At 36.9% G+C, this 13,813-nt stretch overlaps 1 protein-coding gene across 5 annotated transcripts in view; it reads left to right on the top strand.

The window, feature by feature from the left end:
* IL17RD (interleukin 17 receptor D) overlaps positions 1–13,813 on the top strand; it is a 60,679-nt gene that overhangs the window by 27,164 nt on the left and 19,702 nt on the right. For all 5 annotated transcript variants that reach the window (XM_027640043.1, XM_027640044.1, XM_027640045.1 and 2 more), the window contains exon 2: positions 13,576–13,633. The gene's annotated coding sequence lies outside the window, so the exon portion shown is untranslated. The remainder of the gene's footprint in view (positions 1–13,575; positions 13,634–13,813) is intronic.

The raw sequence follows: 13,813 nt of genomic DNA, 5'->3' as shown, positions 1-13,813 counted from the left end.
ACTGCTTCCTATTCCTCCCGTTCCTACAGGAATCAATGTTACCTTCCTGTCCAGGCTTGCCCCTAATTGTAGGCAGTAGTAACAAAATGAGGATGGAAGTTGGAACTGGTAAATTGTGCAATTTAGGCTGAGCATAAAGAGTGCTCTGTCTGGATGAACTTCAAATATGGTGTGGGAATGGGGCGTTGCTAAATTGGAAAACTTTTTAGCAAAGTTTTCAAGCTTGTGCTGGGCTTGCCCTTGAAGTCTGAGAGATATGGGGTATAAATGTGTGATTTAAGTTTCACCTTATGAGTGTGAGCAGATCCTTAGAAGCTTGGAGTGGGATTCTGAAAATGAATGGAGTGCCCTAGCTCCTATTAACTTTCAATGGGATTTGTTCTCTTTTGTGGCTCAGGGGTGTAGTTACTCAGTATTGACTCAGCAGTGAAGGTGGTTAGTGAAATTTTCACTCCCATCTGCTTTTCCTCCCACTTTGGTGTCGCTGTTTGCTCTTTCCTCCCCACCTGCTTTAATGCACCTATTTGTGAGCTGCATTGTAATTCACGTTATTAAAGCAGTTAGAATTGAAAGGATCCTTACTTTTTTTTTCTTTTTCTTTTCACAACTGAGGTAACTTCAATGACATGGATAAAATGAGGTCCCCATGCAGTTATGTTAAGTATATGTTCAGAATTGGTGAACGACAGCATGGAGGAAGAGCCAGGGACTGGACAGGGGAATCAGGAAATCCCAAAGCTAATTTTGTGATTAGGTCAATGTTCCGTGTAACTATTCAGATGCTTTTAAAATTCCCACCCTTGAGGTGTGTTAATTTAGATACCTTTAAAAAAGTACCTCATCAAAAGAATTTGAGGTTGGTATACTGAGCATACACGAAACTTTAAATTATTCAAGATTTTTCATGTGAACATTTTTAACAGTGAATTTTTCACAAGCAAGAAGATGATAATGTTTCAGAAATCACTTCAGTGTCTGTTGAAATGCAGCCAACTCTGTGGTGGAATACAGAGCTCAGGGTAACGTTATACAACCCTTCCTGCCAGGAAATGAAGAGTAGTGTATTCATTTGTAACCCAAGGGGGGAACTTCACTGTACAGCCTATAGCTTGTGAAAGGAATTTGGACAGATTACCACTAAAATTACAGAATGACCCACTAGGTCTTATTAGCTCTCTCTGTTTCTTACCTTGCTCTGAAGACAACATCTCCTGTTAGTACAGTGTCCGTGAGCAAATCTGTGTAGTTATTCAGTACAGTTAAGGAAGTTTCCCCATTATAAAGAGCTTTGATTTTATTTACTCTGTCAGAATTTTATCTGAGGCCTCCTGATACTGCTTCACAAGCCCCAAAAGAAGAAAGGGCCAGACATTTAGCCTGATGCTTGAGTTATGAAAGAATATCTAAGGTTTTGCTTTTTCTGTTGTTACGAAATATTTAGCTAAGATACTTTTCAAAGAATCAGTAAATTATCTATTTCGTAGTTACAGCTTTGCTTTATTGTTTAATTTTATTTTTTTTTTAGCAAATTGTGTTGTTGGTGTTTAATAATTACCTTAGTTTACCTTCTGACAGGAGTAATAGCTTAACTACAAAAAGAGTTAAAATAAGAATCAAAAAGACAAAACAAACACCTAACTCAGCCTGGCCCTAACAGGTGAAAACTTATTTTTCCATGCTTCTTCAGAACATCAATGGAAACAAAACCTTTATCTTTTATTCATTAGTTAGGAATAATGCAAGTTGGGATAGCTTAGGTTTCTCCATATAGTTGCATTTGCAGGAGTAATTCCCTAATCATGCCATTCGCTTTTGGGGTTCTTTTTCAATAAGGGCCACTGGCCGTGAAATGTCATGCAGAGTTTGAAAATGGGACATTCAGCTCACTAAAGAATGAGTTGCAAGGACAGAAGTTTCTTTTTATTACATTCTGGCAGTAGATGTAGGAATCAAAGGCACAATATGAGTGATGGAATAACAGCCCATACTGTCTAACAGTGCTGAGAGACGTGGATGAGGAGTGCTCAGTGTAACCACATCACCTTTGTTACATGTTTTAGTTAGTGTTTATTATATTCCACTCAACCCCAGAAGTTCCAGTGTGTAAACTCCAGTAGTTTATTTGCTTGTATGTGAGGAGCTGACCTGAGTTCCAGGTGTGATTCCCACTCTCCTCCCACCGTGGTCAGGTTTCCTTGCAGCAGAGGAAATATTTGTTTCCATGTTTATATGTTAGCATCACATCCAACTAATATTCCTGTTTTAAGTTATCATTTATACTGCAAGTGAAACTTGATGATCTTTGGATCTACTTCTCAATTTACTACAATAATATGATATTATTTTATATCTTCCCGTTCAGTGATTTAGGATTAGCTGTTTATATGTTCAGCTTAACGTTGATTAAAAGAAGTCAAGTAGAAGTTTGTTAGAAACACAGATTCAGTTTAACTTTTTAATCTTTGCGCTTAAATGCCATCTTAGAACTTTGATTGCATTCTGCCTTTTTAAATAAGGTGACTGCTAGAAGAAAACTTGTTCGTTGTATTGACTTCCTGCATAGAGACACTTTTGTTCAAAGTGATTGCCTCCTGCAGAAAAGGATCAGTTAGTGTGTGTGTATCTTTAAAAATAAGAGGCTAAACAATAGTATAAATGCTTTTTTGAGTATTTTGAAATTCAAAAGAAATTTTGTCATAATTTGATCAAAGTCACATAACCTGTGGCTCTGTTTTTGTTACACATGCTGATGGTCTGTGGATAACATTACATTTTTTCAGCATGAAACTGAACACTTCAAATCCCTAAAGCAGGCTCAAATTTATGGTTAATAAAAGAATTTATTGTACTGGATGTCATCTGTTATATCACTCTGGGAACAGAAACTGGCAGCGAGTGGACAGGAAATATTTCCATTTCAAATCGCTTCAGTCCATGGTCTGGGGCAAAGTGTCTGATTTCAGAGAAATCACCGTGGATATCGATGTAAAAGGAATATTAAGAAGAGCATAAGCCTTTTCAAAGATTTTTTTTGCTTCGTAGTATTTTATGTAAAAATGCTGCTTATTGGTGCAATACTTTATTCCAGCATTGATCCCTTAACCTTTTCAAGGCAGAAGGAAGAGTGAGAATGTATTTTCAGGTGAGTATCTGTACATACCAGGTGAACAGCACTTTGATGGGTTGCTGTACAGTGGCCAAACTACTTCAGAGTCTCAGACCTTTGTAATTATAATTGGTTGGGTTTTTAAGAGTGCCAGTTCCTATGCGTTGGTTGGGTTCTTCCAGCTTAATGGATTTCTTCAGGTTGTCTCCTCTTCAAATGTATCAGAAGGTGTGAGATCCATGGATTGTAACTTTACTAATGGAAACTTCAAGCAGTCAGATTGAAATATTGGTATGTTTTTCATGTGTTAAGTAGTACTTAAACAGCTCTACATGTTAAAATATTTAAAGTGTTTAAAATAATTGTACATTTTAAATGGATATGTTTTTCTAGGGGACATTAAAACCAGTGGGGAAAAAAGTTTTAAATTTTTATCTTCATCAGGTATTAACATCCTAATATACTCAATTTTTCATTTTCATATTGTTGTGCATTACTGTGTGGTTATAAAAGTTTGGAACCAATTGTGTATTTCCTTCTTTAAAAGATGTGTGGCACAAGCAGAAGTATTCTTTTTTTTACAGATGCTGCATGAGACTGATTAAAAAAAATCAAGAGAAAAGTTAATATAAAAAAACCCTAAAATCACCTGAGATGATTCACTCACCTGATTAGACACCCTGTTTCTGAGAGATTCAGTATCTTGAACATCACTTTGTGGAAAGCTCAACGTTTTGCTACTGTAAATGTACCTTTGTTCATCCTTCAGTGTTTTCCATATTAAGTCTGAAAGGCTTTTTCCCCCCCTTAACATCCGTAGATTATAATTTAGGTTTCAAATTGTTCTTGTCAAATTTCTATCAGCACTTCTTACCAGTTACCCTGATTATACTACTAAAATAACTTAACCTCACACCTAATTACTAGTCAAAACAACTCAAGCAAATAATCCACAAATTATAATGTGGAAAAGTGCATCTATTTTCTTTCATAGTCAAGCCTTAGCCTCTGTGTATCAGCTCTGCACCAAGTAAGTTATTTAGGTGTATGGGATTTTTTCAGCTTTGCAGGAACAGAAAATAGAAAACAAGCCTTAATAGGGCAAGATTTATTACTTAACTTGAGCAGTTTGGAAAAGTTTTATTATCTGAGGTGTAGGCTAAAAAAATCATTAATTAAATCTGTATGTAAAAACAAAGCACTCCCCTTTTAAAGACAGGAAAAGTTTAAACTATGGAGTCGTAAAACTGATTAGTTACTCTGAGTATCATTGAAGGGCACGAACCAAAATCTGCATCTCGTTATGCTGTGTGGTGTGTTCCCTTGAACAGCTCATGTGTTTGATGTAGGATTCTAATATGATTTATTTTATTTCCATATTTTTATATTTTTATTGAGATGAGTGAGGTTACAGTTTAGGATCCTTTCAGGTTCCTCTCACTTGTAAGGACTTCGTGTGGAATGGGTCTGGATCTCATTGGTGCTGCCTGTGTGGAGACCAGGGGGATTTCTTTAGAGCAGCACAGCAGTGGTATTTTTCCTGAGGCTAAATGCACTTTGTACCATTCCTGCATTTGTCAGAGAAGGCCATGACAGAACAGACCCATATGCCAAGCCTGCATTTGTACATCAGGCATTTGATTTTAGGGTTCCTGTCATTTTTCCCACGGTATGATTTCCTATTATTATTTATTAGTGAGTATTGAAATTTATCATTTCAAAGGAAGCTGATTGGACTGAAAATTTAAACTTTCTGAAGATGTAGATTTTCTTTGCATGGGTTGGTGGTTTTTTGATGTGGGTTTGTTGGTTTGGTTTTTTTTAATTGGATAATCTAATTTTAACCAATAATACAAGAACAAAAAGTGCTTCAAGGTTCTAGGAACTTAAGAAATGGGTAAGGGCAATCCTTCTTGAAAAAGATTTAGAATGAAAATATTGCAAGGGCTTAAATAGTAATTAAGCAAATGGCACCAACGAAGTAATTTAAAGCCCAAGCAGGTTGTGGTACAGGTTGTGTCAGTGTTTTAACAGATATCACATTTCAAGTAGTGTATTAATTAGTATGAAAAGAGCAGTTATGAACTGGCTGTGTATGGTACAGATAGAATTTGTAACCTTTGCTTTGGCCAACTTTCAAAAGCACTTAACATGAAATCCTTAGGAAAAATGCATCTATTAAACTGTTTAACTTGTTCAAGTGTATTACAAAGTGTGATATCCATAGGGTGTGATTTTTATTAGTGGAAACTGAATGCAGTCAGGCTGGAGTTTCAGTACCATTTCAAACTTTAAATCTCTCTTTTAAATATTGTATCTAGGTACCCTTTTTTAGTAGTTAAAAACCTCATGGGACTTGATAGCACATAATGCCTAAAGAGTTTGCCAGTACAGATATACTTCAAACGCACAAATTTCCCTGATTTTTTTCCCCAACCTTAAGGTTTAGCAATACTTAATGCTTTTTGAATCCAAGTACTGAGGAGAGATGAGCACATAGGAAAATTTGAATGTATTCTGTCTTCTCTTCATCCTTTCTTTCACCGTAAAAAGCCTCGACAATCCTGATGGCAGAAACTCTTCTGTGTAAAGAGATGGTTGAATCCTGAGGTAAACTTTATTCAAGGCTGGCAGTTCTCAGAAACATTCTCAAGAATGTTTCCTCAGAAAACTGTGGTTTGTAGGGTTTTATTTTGTCGTGTTCTAATTCCTGGTGTTGATCATCATTTGATGGAGCTTTTCCTACGTGTCTGTAAGTGAGGAAGCTCCAGTTTGCTTACAGAGGGGGCTGATGTATTTGGAATATTTTACTACTGTTTCTTGCAAGTACCTTCTGGGTGGACAAGAAGTGTTTGTGCAGCTTTGTATATATTTCTGACACTTCCAAATGGAGTTTTTTTGGCTGCAGATATGATGGCTGTACTCCACAGAGAGTAACCAGGAGTGTATAAATTCCCTGGCAACCAAAGCTTTAAATTTGCAGCCACCAAATGTATCTGCCTGTGTCTCTGAAGTTCAACCATGTGGATCATCAGTACAAGTAAGCACTGGACCTTCTAATCCTCACTGTTGAATGTGTTACTGCTTAAGCTGTGGAGTAATTTTTGTCTTCTCTGTGGACCTGGACTAGACAGAGACTCTAAGAAGGAGTTATTTCCTAAAAGTGTGTAGTTCAGCAGTAAGAATCTCTCTTTGCAGAGATTTTGAGGAGCTGGGAGTAACAATGCATAGCAGTGAAGGAACCAAAGCCCACCTTTAACACAGCCTTGTGTCTGACTGCAGGAAGCAGCTTCTGCAGTTTGTCCATTGACTTAGGGAAGGAAGAAAGGGAGGAATACTTAATTGCTTCCTAGAGGGATTTGTAGGGAAAAGTAATTGATTTTATTTCCATAGTTGATGTGCAAGAACTTTTACTTCTAACCAGAAAGTATTTTCAGTCATTGTGTTTGACATAATGGCCTCTCCATTTTTCTGTTTGTTTGTTGGGTTTTTTTTCCCATGCGCTTTAAAAAAGTTTGGAACAGTTGTCGTGCTGGTGTGTTCTCACACTGCAGCAATCTGCCCCTCACTTGTGAGGAGGGGATTGCATAACATGGCTATGCATGGAATAAATGTGGTTATTTCTCTTCTGTCCCTCCTGATAGTGAACTTAATGCCAAAGGTACCTTCACGTTGCTGCTGAGTAGATGCCCATGACCTTTGAAGGCCTTGCTTCTCGTTGCCCAAGGCTCTTTAAGTTCTGTAGCTCACAAGGATGGGAACTTTGGGAGGAGATGCTTATGTTACTTTAAAGAAAGTTGGGTTTTTTTGCTTCATCTCCTGTAAAAGCAACTTCATGTGAGGTATTAAAAGTACTGTTGGGGGAATTGTGAAAGATTCTTTAGAGCTAGAACATGGGGGTTTGGCAAGTAAATAATTGGTTATTCCTGGAATAGAACCATACAGCTTACGAATTCTCAGTCTTTAAATCTCATGGATGAGTACAATTGTGCGTTTCTAAATCCCTTAGAATAGGTTTTTACATCCAAAATAATTGTGTTACTTCAGAGGGAGGGATTAAGATGGAAAAATCCCAAATTCTGTCTACTTTAAAAGTTTTATAAGTTCTGTGGCGCTTTAATCAGTGGAGTTATTGCTAAATTAACCTGCCACCAGATCCTCCAGAACCAAAACTTTTGTCTACTTTTATGGATGTCCTACAAAACCAACATATGTTGGTATTCTTTACAGTCATGATCTCCTGTGGATATGTAATACTTTCTGTAGTTGTGCCTGGATGTTTCATTTGTGTAAGTGAGAATTAAAATTAGGTTTCTGAGAATACTCATTTCTTATTTTCTGACTGCAAACTCTTAAAGAATTTCAGTGACTTCATCTCAAATAATACAGGAGAAGGATTAGGAAGGGGAGGGAAACATTGTGTGGATACACCAAAACAAAATAGATATGCTATGTCAAATTTTTCACATTCCAGCCTTTATGAGCTGTTCTGCTTTAAAGATTTCCTTGCAAGCAGCTGTTCCTATCACTTTCAGAAGTTACAAATTGAATAAAGTCACCCTGTACTGCAAACAGAGCATCTCCAGTCTGCTTGTTCTAGGGCTGTTTACAGTGAAAATCTCCAACATTGCAGTAAATTTCAGAATAAGTTTTTTTAGGTCTAACAGTTATGAATAAAACAGTTAATCCACATTTGATGACAGCTTCCCTCAGAGTTGTTAGAGGTGGTTTTGTGTGTGCACTTTGGCATTCTGTTGAGAAGTGAAGAGTAAAAAACACACCCTTAAATAGTCAGAACTGTGAATTGTGTTCTGTCTGAAGCTTCAAACTGAACCTGTGAAGTCAGTACTAGTTAGTTTTACCAATTCTCTGTTTCTTTGGATGAAACCTGAAATCAAACAAAGAGCTTATGCTGGGAGTTTCCAGTTTGAAAGGTAGGAATCTGGCAGAAGAACATTATTAGGGAACCATTTATGGCTTTGGAAATAAGTTCCTTTAGTTGTTTTCCAGGTGCCATTGCATTTTCTCAGCTTTAAAGGCAAAGACTTTCTTTTTGAATTTGCCTGGCTTGGAATTACTTAGTCATTTAGGAGAAGCAACAAACTTTTATGTGCGTAAAATCTTGAAAGGTAAGATTTGTAACTCTGAAGTATTTTTCTCCTTTGCTTTCCTTTTCTCCTGGTGCTCTGAAAGCTACATAATTTCTTAATATGGTAAGCAAAATGGATGAATGAACATATCCATACCTTTTATATACATCTTAATGTAAATAATACATATCCATTGTTCTCTCATGCTTCAGTCACCTCCTGAAACCTTTTCTTGATTGTTTTTTAACTGTGTTTGAAGATTTTTGTGAGACAAAGACTGTGCCTTTCAGCTGATGGCTCTGTGTGCACAGTCAATAAAATGAATGAAAATATATTGCTTAATTGTTTCGTGGGCAGGTTAGTTTAGAAGTACTTGTGTATAAGTTAAAATTCAGTGCTTATGCAATTGTTACTTTAAGTGTGAGGGACCCTGTAGGCTGGCTGAGATTGTGGATAACTTCGCACCATAAAAATAAATATATTCTCTAATTTGAGTTAAATAGTGAGCTTGTTGATTTTATAGTGTGCTGTGCACTATGTTAAGCAGTTAATATGCAGAAGAGTTTTCATTAACTTCTCTTCCTGCATTATTTCAGATCTATGTTATTCTGTTTGTTGTTTACAGCACAAGTCAGTCTTTCTCAAACTAGTTTGTCTCGGGTCCCTCTAAAAGAAACTTTGACATTTGCAGCCCCCTTCCTTCCCAGTCACAATCACCATTCCTGCACCTGTCTTGGCATTGCTTTTGCTCCCCCTCCCTTCCCAAACACCTCGTCTTTTCTTCCAACTCCCCTGCCAGGGGTCATATCCCACAGTTAAGAGAACACTACTTTAACTAGAGACTTTTGGCTTTGGTCCAAATATCCTTAGACTAGCACATTTCCTAGTGCTTGTGGGAAGTGGGCTTTGTTTGAAAATATTTCTTCTGGTAACTTTGGGGGGCTTTTTCTTTGTTTTTAGAAGGCTTGTAATTTACCAAACATTATTTGCACAAAAAGTTGGAAAGAACTAACTGTGACAATGCAAACAATGGAAAACTTCTCAGGCAAACTTGCAAACTGCAGAAGGGAAATTGGAGCTGGTGCTGCCCCTTCTTTACCAGGCTTTGCTGCATTGAATTCCTGAGTTAGACCCAGAGATTTTAGATTTTCACGGTAGGCAGCAAACAGTATGGATTAAACTTGCTTCCATTGTTGTTAAGTTGTGCCTCTAAGAACTGTCTGTTCCTTAAAGTAACCCAGGTCCCACGGTTTCAGTGAGCAGCTGCCTGGAGTCTGTTGCATCTGAGGAGTTGTGCTGGAAATGCTCCTTGTAGTATTTCTCCTTACAATCATTTCTTACTTCTCTGTCAGATGGACTAATTTAAATAGAAACTAAAATAGCCAGGAAGGGGGCATAATAAAAAGGCATTTCTACTGGTTTGCTTTTGGGTTGGGTTGTGGGGGTTTTTTGGTTCACATGGGATACACTGCAGTTCGTGGTCTTCAGCCAGCATGTTTCACCTCCAAAATTCCAAAAGACCCCCCTGAAACTGGTATACATGCACCCCTTTCAGGACCACCTCCTCCTCTGGTGGGATTTAAGGCAGCAGCTGTTCCATTCAATATCCTTTCATGATGGGAGGAACTTAAGAAAACCCTGTCTGGTTGAAATGGCAGAAGAATTGTTCAGACAAGATGTAATTACCGATGTGGGAAGTCAACCATTAAAAACATGAATAATGTCATCATTTTGTGAAAAATGAGATATTTAATGATCATAAAAGGTCAGGACAGCTCTTATAGAAGCAGAATTTGTGCATGCAATGCAGGAACATATATATCTATATCTATCTATCTGCTTTTATCTATTTTTATGAAAGGCAGATCTGAACAAAATTCATGGTTACACTAATCAATGACACCAAGAATATAGTAATAACAGTACAAACCCAATCACTCAGGGTTTAGAATTCATTCTGCAGTCCATGGAGTACATACAAGTTGTGTAGCAAACATCAACATGGATAATGTATTTTGTTATATTCTCTTGGAATAAATTTAAAATGCAGGCATATAAATAATACAGATAATTAATCTTTTTACTGATGGCTCTAGAAATTAGAATATTTTAACTTGGTTGAAAGCATCAATAAAGCTGTAAAACAAAAAGAGCAGATGTCAAATATAAAGCTTTTGGTTTAATGAGCAATGAGTATGATAAACATTGATTATTCATCTTGATGTTAGAGTTCAAAAACAATTGTCCCTTCAGTTTGCCTCATGGGAGTGTGAAATTAGGACCATGTGTGTGTTGATTAGCAACATATGAAAGATGAATCATGATTACTGTTTTGGTCTGGTGCACAAGGCTGTGCTTGAGGGGGAGTGATTTCCTACCTCCTCTACCAGATCTCTGCAATTAGTGCATCTCTCTGTTCCTGGGAGCGATGTTCAAGTGGTTGCCTGACAGTGCCTCTTCACACACATAAATTGCCTTTCTTGAATGAAAGAATGTTTGCTTAACAAAATTTGAATGTTGGAAGATAATTCAGTATTATTTGTGAAAACAGTAATTCATAGAACAATTGTGAAATCACCCATCCATTTCTATCACCAGTGCTGTCTCTGGCAGGAATTGTGAGGTATAAAAAGTGTGTGTTCTAGGTTAAAAGGAAGAGGGAAAACTGCAGTAAAAATCAAGCAGATTTATTATTTCATTCCATTGTATTTAATTTATGGCTTTGATGCAGACATTAGTTAAATTTAACTTTTCTTGGAGGCACAATTAGTTCCTGTGGTTAAAAATTTGCTTTAAGTTCTATTTCTGGAAATGTAATCCTAACTTTGTTCCTCTCTGGCCTAGTGATGGGGAGAAAGAGTTGTCATAAGTGCTTTTCATTAGTGAGCCGTTACCGTGAGGGCTGGGTATTAGAAAAATATAAACAAACAAAATTAGAGGTTGACTTCATGTAATAGTCTTTGCCTTTTATTAATACTTGTGCTCTTTCATGTTGAAAGATGGATGTTTAAATAAAATGAAATGCCTGCACATGTCTTGAACATCTAAATGAGTTACTCATTCTTCAGGAGATGATGTGTTTTAGTGTTACTCGGATCTGTGCTGATTTAAGATATCTTGGGATCTTAACCTTAACTATTCAGGCTGTGGATGTGGGTGGAGGAGCAGATCCAACACTGATCTCTGTGATTTGAGGTGTGTGATATGTGATGGAAATTCTTTCTGGCTTGCTTGCCCAACATAGATACAGGATTTGGATCTTAGCTTATTGTGTTTTCTGTGGAGTTCTGTGCTTTGAGCTCGCATAATATGCGATTTAATGTGGATAATGCTTTCCCCCCATCCCCCCACTTTTTGACAAATAAGGTTGTTTGTAATTTAATCTGTGTGCATTTTAATGTTGATTATCTGTTTAAAGATCAGCGGTCTATAGCTCTTCCTAAAAGATGTTTTGACTGTTTCCTTTCCTATATATTCCTTCTCTGTCCGTGTGTGTAGAAGTATGTGGACCACAGGGATTTTGTAGACAAAGCTCCAGGCAATGGAGACCTGCTTTCCAGTAAAGTTCAGAATAAATTAAAAGCTTCATGTAAATTCAACAAATGTTGAATGGTTAATTAATGATAGAATCATAGAATGGTTTGGATTGGAAGGAACCTTCAAGATCATCTCTTTCCAACCCCCCTGTCATGGGCAGGGACAATTAACTGAGAATGTAGAGCCCTGAGGCCATAATGTTGTGTTTATGGATTTAAAGTAAGAAGCTCTAAACAAGTTCTCTTAGCTATAAGCAATTTAAAACAAGGGAATGCTTCCTGGAAGAATGTATTTTTTTAAACTCACAGCAGTAAGTACTTGGAGGATTAATACTAAAGTTTAGCATGATGAAATTGTCTGGTAGTTGACATGTTTTAACTTATAACTGCTATGACAACTATCTGGTTCAACACTTTAAGGCAACCCTAATTCTCTCACTTCTTACTGCAGCCTTTTTGTGCCTTTTATACACCTGGGAGCCAGTTTTTACAACCAATAAGTCTTATGTGCTCCTTAAGTTCAGCAGAGTTTGGCTTATGTTATATCTGCTTTTTGCATCTACATTATTAATGACTGTGCTGTATTGATTTATACTTCTACTGTTGTGTAGTTTGTGATGTCACCATAATCCCAGTAGAAATGTAATTAAAGGTGTGGTGAAAAGTGTTGCCTTTTTTTTAACAGAGGATATAAAAAACCCCATCTAACGAATTGAAATACTTGTGCCATTTTTCTGTGGGGTTTGGTAAAATTTATGTCTCTTGAAACTTCAGCTGTAGGACAAAAGGAGGACAAGTAAAAATGTGGTGGTTTATCTGCCTTTATAAATATGAAAGTTACTTTTTTGTAATTTTTTAATGAAATAGTCATGTCTTTGTTTTGATGTAGTAGTGAGTTAAATGACATCTCATAAAGTTTAGAGAAACAGAAAATGAGTCAGAATAGAACAGGTATTAATAAAAAAGTTAAAAAAAAAAAAAGACGCCTTCCTGTTTCAGGAAACCTTTTTGTACAACAGCTGGTTCAGTGCCAAACTAAATCAGAGTTAAACAGATGAAAAGCCACCTAAGAAGAAAGTGAGATTATACTATCAAGATCTGAGTTGTTTTCATTCTTTAGGTATTGTTTTACTTTTTTTCTTTCAAGGTAACACCTCATACTTCGTTTTTCTTAGTACATCCCTGTTTCTGACTGTGAAGTAACACCCAGGGAGTGCTTGAGCATGATCCTGACAACATCTAATTACTGCTGCAGTCCTTCTAGACTATCGATTTTTGCTGTTCACATTGTAGCAGTGAACCCAGATACAATTCCATGTAAATGGGTGGTATTTTTTTAAAGCTAATGGTAAATACGGTGTGACTTGCCTTTCATGGAATGATGCTCCTTCACAGGAATCAGCATTCCAGTTTTCAACTTTGTGTCTGGTTTGGGGTGAGAGGTAAGGTATTGCATCTCTGAAGTCCAGAGTCCTTTTGGACTTTGGCAGCAGACTCATCAGCCTGTGGATGTGTCTGGATTCTTCCCTGGCAGAGCAGTTCTCCAGTTGGTCTTCAGTTTGTGACACTCAGCGAGGATGGCAGGGTCTGCTTTAATAGTATTTGATAATAGAAAAGGGTGTCTGAGGTAGCATAATGGATTTCTACAATGTGCACTCCTACTGGAAAAGTTCTGGAATATAATTATCTGAATTATTACAGTTACAAATCCACTCTTTTGTTTATTCTTATTTAACATTAAGAATTCATGAGGTTCTATCATCTTCCTGCTTATAAAATAAAAATCTACGTAAGTTCTAGGTACCTTGCTTTATTCATATTATTTCTTGGTGTTTCTCTCCAGGGCCTGTCATCAGTGACAAAGAACAACGGACTACTCAATATCACCTTTAAATATGACAGTAAGTTGAAAATCTGCACTGTATTCACAAAAATCAAGGACTCCTTCACAGTTGTCAATATATAGCAACATGTCTTTTAGAAATGGCTCTAAGAATAGCATAAGTTCTTCAGTGTTGACATATCTTTAACATCTAGAACTGTGTCTGCCGGGTTGATAGATCTTCTCCTTGTGTTTCACT

The sequence above is a fragment of the Corapipo altera genome, unplaced genomic scaffold (genome assembly GCF_003945725.1).
Source record: "Corapipo altera isolate COAL_440 unplaced genomic scaffold, ASM394572v1 55, whole genome shotgun sequence".
Taxonomy (NCBI): Eukaryota; Metazoa; Chordata; class Aves; order Passeriformes; family Pipridae; genus Corapipo; species Corapipo altera.
The sequence above is the reverse complement of the archived record's forward strand: the minus strand, read 5'-3'. Positions and strand labels throughout refer to the sequence as shown.